Source organism: Stenella coeruleoalba (genome assembly GCF_951394435.1).
Source record: "Stenella coeruleoalba genome assembly, chromosome: 2".
In the NCBI taxonomy this organism is placed as follows: Eukaryota; Metazoa; Chordata; class Mammalia; order Artiodactyla; family Delphinidae; genus Stenella; species Stenella coeruleoalba.
In genome coordinates, this window is record NC_137147.1 from 109,113,387 (window position 1) to 109,119,386 (window position 6,000).

Consider the following 6,000-nt stretch of genomic DNA (forward strand, 5'->3'; position numbering starts at 1 on the left):
AGTGGAAAGATGGACAGAATCTGTGTCCTCGCTATCCTGAGTGTAATCCCATAACCGCCCAACATCTGAAATCCTTGTTAGGTGGCGTAAAACAGTTTCGTTGTGTAAGCTATTTTTAGTTGGGCCTTCTGTTATCTGCAGCCCAAAGCCTTCCACCTGACATATGAGGCCACCCGATGAACTTCCCTGTCCTTTTTAGATCTAACATTTTGTGATCCAGCTCCTCTTTTCAAAGGGGCAAGAGGGGACTTGTCCAAGGCCACACCATGCGTGTGGTGGAGCCAGGACCCCAAGCTGCTGCATTCTCTCCTACCATATACCCCTTTACCCCTTTGCGCGAGCCCTTCACGCAGTGATGGACATCACTTATTGTTTCAAAGAAATGCTTCATTGTGTCACTCATAACTTCTCTGAGTTGAAGGGGAGTATGGGACTGGATAAAGATGACCCTAGAGGACTTCCCTGGTGGCGCAGTGGTTAAGAATCTGCCTGCCAATGCAGGGGACATGGGTTTGAGCCCTGGTCCGGGAAGATCCCACATGCTGCGGAGCAGCTCAGCCCGTGCGCCACAACTACTGAGCCTGTGCTCTATAGCCTGCGAGCCACAACTACTGAGCCCACATGCCACAACTACTGAAGCTCGCACACCTAGAGCCTGTGCTCCACAACAAGAGAAGCCACTACAATGAGAAGCCTGCATACCGCAATGAAGAATAGCCCCAGCCTGCGGCAACTAGAGAAAGCCCAAGTGCAGCAACGAAGACCCAACACAGCCAAAAATAAATAAATAATAAATAAATTAAAAAAACAAAACAAAAAGGAATGGAGGGCCCAGAGACAACACAGATGGACAGAGAAAAATGCCTTAGAATGATTAATATCCTCAGAGACATAGGGAATGATATTGCACCCATGAAACAGAAACAAGATGTTAAAAACAAAGAAAATCTAATCATAAGGAAGAAATTTGAAAATTAAAATCATAGCAGCAGGAAAAAAGTTGAGAGAGAAGTTGGAAGATAAGTTTAAGGACAATTTCCAGAAAACAAACAAAATCACAAACAAAGAGACCACAGAAGAAAGGTAAGAAAAGTAGACGATAAATCCAGAGGGTCCAACAGTCAAATAATAGTTCCAGAAAAAAGAATAGAGGAAGTGAAAGAAAATTATCAAGGAATGATTTAAAAAAACTTCCCAGAGGACTTCCCTGGTGGCACTGTGGTTAAGAACCCGCCTGCCAATGCAAGGGACATGGGTTCGATCTCTGGTCCGGGAAGATCCCACATGCCGCAGAGCAACCAAGCCTGTGCGCCACAACTACTGAGCCCGTGCTCTAGAGCCCGTGAGCCACAACTACTGAAGCCCATGTGCCTAGAGCCCGTGCTTGGTGACGAGAGAAGCCACCGCAATGAGAAGTCCGCGCACCGCAATGAAGAGTAGCCCCCGCTCACCTCAATTAGAGAACACCCACAGCAACAAAGACCCAATGCAGCCAAAAATAAATAAATAAATTTAAAAACAAAACAAAACAAAACTTCCCAGAGCTTAATGACACAAAATTGCAGATTGAAAGGCCCACCTTGAAAAGATACACACACCCCCAATGTTCATAGCAGCATTATTTACAATTGCCAAGATATGGAAGTACCCTTATCAATAAATGAATGGATAAGGAAGATGTGAGACCTAGTATTCCACTGTGTGTGACACACACACAGTGGAATACTAGTCAGCCATAAACAAGAATGACATTTTGCCATTTGCAGCAAAATGGATGGAGTTGGAGGGTATGATGCTAAGTGAAATAAGTCAGACAAAGACAAATACTGTGTGATATCACTTATATGTGGAACCTAAAAAATACAACAAACTAGTGAATATAACAAAAAAGCAGACACAAATATAGAGAACAAACTAGTGGTTACCAGTGGAGAGAGGGAAGGGGGGAAGGGCAATATAGGGGTAGGGGAATTAGAGATATAAATTCTTAGGTATAAAATAAGCTACAAGGATATATTGCACAATACAGGGAATATAGCCAATATTTTATAATAATTATAAATGGAGTATAACCTTTAAAAATTGTGAATCACTATATTGTACACATGTAACTTATATAATATTATATATCAATTAAAAAAAGGCCCACCTAATTCCCAGCACAATGAATGGAAAAAGATTCATTATGACATTAGAACACCAAGGATAAAGAAATGATTCTAAAAGCTTCCAGGAAGGAAAAAGCCATTCATATAGAGATGATCAAAAATCAGCATGAATGGCATCAGCTTTCTCAGCCTCAACACTGGGAGCCAGAATACAGCTGGATAAAGTCTTCAAAACTGTAAGAGAAAATTATTTCCAAACTTAAATTCCATTCCCTGCCAAACTAGCAACCTAGCATAATGATAGAAGAGAGACATTTTCAGGTAAGCGATGTCTCAGAAAATGTTATCTCCTGTGTATGCATTCTCCACCAAAATGAGAAAGACAAGAAAATAGTTGATCCACACCAGAGGGAGGTGTAGGAAAGTCCCAGGTGACGGCTGTACAGCAGGCTGGAGTCAGTGGATGGAAGGCTCCAAAAGGAATATCTCCAGGAAAAAAGTGAATCAGGGACTTCCCTGGTGGCACAGTGGTTAAGAACCCACCTGCCAATGCAGGGGACATGGGCTCGAGCGCTGGTCCGGGAAGATCCCACATGCTGCAGAGCAACTAAGCCTCTGCGCTGCAACTACAGAGCCTGTGCTCTAGAGCCCAAGAGCCACACCTACTGAGTCTGCATGCTGCAACTACTGAAGCCTGCGAGCCTAGGGCCTGTGCTCCGCAACAAGAGAAGCCACCACAATGAGAAACCCGCGTACCACAACGAAGAGTAGCTCCCGCTCGTGGCAACCAGAGAAAGCCCATGTGCAGCAATGAAGACCCAATGCAGCCAAAAATAAAATTAATTAATTTAAAATAAAAGGTGAATCAGATATAGTGTCTGATGTTTGACCCTACAGAAACTAGGTCTCAAGGTCTCTGGCTTAAAAAAAAAAGTATTCTTTAAAAATTTAGGAAGAATTAATGATAACTGCAAAGAAAACTCAGCAACAAAGAGGAGGCAAACATTGTATTATATGAACTTGAAAATGTACACATTATAACATTTCTGATACTGAGATGCATCCTGCAAACTATGGAGTGTCACAGTTTAGTTTCTTCGTGGTACATAAATAATGGTGCATCTTACAATATTAGATTAGGAGAATTATAGTGATATCTCCAGAAGGATAAAAAGATGTGCAAGGAAGGAAATGTAATTATAGTGGTTCATGAATGAACAAGACATACAGCCATAATGAGGTAAATAAGCATTAATGGAATATGGTCTTTACCAAAAATTGTGATATTACCATATTGGGAGGATGAAAGAAGGAAAAGTAGGGCATGAGTGGTATAAAATAGTCAATGATCCATCCTCCATAACGGGGAGTAAAAATACAGCATCTAAAATCAATACTTCAAAAAAAAAAAGCAATATGAGTACATTATTTAGAAATATGTAGGTAACTACCAGAAGAAGCAACTGAGAGTCTGAAGGAGGGATTCAGGGATGGGGAAAGTGGGGTAGGGAATTGCTGGAATTTCTTTTCTGTTGTTGTTATAAACCTTATGGTACTGTCTGGCATTTAAATCATGTATATGGAGTACTCTGGTTTGGATGGAATGAAAAAAGGAAATGAGGGAAGGAGGGAATAAATCGGGAATTCTCCATGGATCCCAGCCTCGAATCAGGATGGCTGGGGACGATGCCCCTTTATGAAATCCGATTGATGGGAGGGGAAACTGAGCAATTGGAAGGGACTCCCATTATGGGGAGATTGAACCCTCCTGTAGTGGGATGGTAGATCCTGCCAGGAGAATTTTGTTTTCAGGTCCTGCACTCCTTTAGAGGCGCTGACTTCCTCAAAAGAAGGAGGTGGCTCCCAGCAGCGGCTTCACCCAGGCCCTCCTGGGGTTCTGCTCTCTGCAGCCTTGGAGCCAGGGATCCAGGCTGGGGTGGGGTCATCACAGTCTGGCAGCACCGACCTGTTCTCTTACAGTGCCTTGGGCACCGGCCGGGAGGGAACAGCAGATGCACCCACTCCACCTGGTGGAGGAAGGGAGATTGCAGCCCGGAGTCCTGGATTTTTGCAAAAGTTTCCCTGTTGGGAAGAAGCACTACTTTGCTACTCGGTTGTTACAAACTAGTCCTCAATTTCATCTTCCTCTTAATTCAAACACTCTGTGACCAAACATCTTTGATTCCTACTCCGGAGCTGCTCCAGCTATCCACTGCTGTATAATAAACCCTCCCAAACCTAGTCACGCCAAACAACCACTGTCTGTTATGCTCTAGGATTCAGTGAGTCAGGAATTTGGATGGGGTTCCACAGGGTTGGCTTGTCTCTCTATTCCATGATGTCTGAGGCCTCAGCTGGGAAGATGCAAATGGATGGGGGCTGGAACCACCTGGAGGCTCCTTCACTTATATCTAGCGTTTTCGGCTGGATGACTTGAAGGCTGGGCTCAGCTGGGATGGCTGGCTTAGTGCCCCCATGTGACCCCTCTTTGTGGGTTGGGCTTCCTCAAGGCATGGTAGTCTCAGAGTCGTGAAACCTCTTACCTGGTAGATCAGGGTGCTAGGAGTGGATATCCCAGTGAACAAGGCCAAAGCTGCCTGTCCTTTTATGACCCAGTGCTATGGACTGAACGTTTGTGTCCCTTCGAAGTTCGTTTGTTGAAATCCTGATCTCCAATGTGATGGTATTTAGATGTGGGGCCTTTGGGAGGTAATTAGGTTTAGATGAGGTCATGAGAGTAGAATCCCATGATGGGTTTAGTGACCTTATAAGAAGACAAATGAGCGACCAGAGCATGCCCCCCAGCCTCAGTCAAGGGAGGACACTGCCAGAATGTGGCCATCTGTAAACAAGGAAGAGGGCTCTCACCATACGCCAGATCTGCCAGCACCTTGATCTTGAACTTCCCAGCCTCCAGAACTGTGAGAAATAAATGTGTGTTGCTTAAGCCATCCAGTCTGTGCTATTTTGTTATAGCAGCCCAAGCTGACTGAGACACCCAGCCTCCGAAGTCCCACAGCATTGTTTCCCCCAGACTCTATTGGTCAAAGTGGTCACAAGCCTGCCCAGATGAAAGGAGAGGGGACATAGAGTGGCCTCTGAAAGGGAATGTGCAGCCATCTTTGTAAGCCGCCACAGAAGTCCAATACTATTAACCAGAATGAGAATAATTTAAAGTATTTTACACATATATCTGTTCATTGGGTAGATTAACGAGGAAGCCAAAGCATTACGATAGTTAAGAGTCTGGGATTAAAGTCAAACAGAACTGAGTTCAAAAAATTGAGCTGCGGGACACCACCTCACTCTTCTACACCTCAGTTCCCTCGTTGGCCAAATGGGGAGAGTAATATCTCCTTCATAGGTTGTGTTCATTTTTGTTTTTGAGGATTACACAGGATGGCATATGCAAATAACTTATGCCACAGTAAGCATTCAGAAAAGGTTAGTCCTTTTTCTCTAGGTGATTTCAAAAGCTGAATTTCCATTATTTCTATTATCTCAAAACTTTTAAAAGTTGTGCTACCATTGCAAGTCTTTACAGATATATAGAAAAAAATAGCTGCCTTTCCTCAGGGGACAACACCTCCATTCTTTGAGGGAATTGTCCAACCCCTTGTCTCCAACCATACTGTCCAACAGGAGCTACCATCTTCTGCCTCCTGGGTCACAGTGATAGATCGGGGAGCGGACCAAAGAGCCAGACTGGACCCACCATTACACCCCCACCTTCCAGGCCTTAGTGGTTGCTCTGGAAGAGGGCCTATGACCCCAGAGGATCAAGCACACTCTTGAAGATTTGCCCTTTTTTTTCCCAACTAGCTATCAGGGAAGTGAGCTCCCATGTGAATCCATGATTTTCTGATGGCCAGGATCCCAGCCTTAGGGAGAA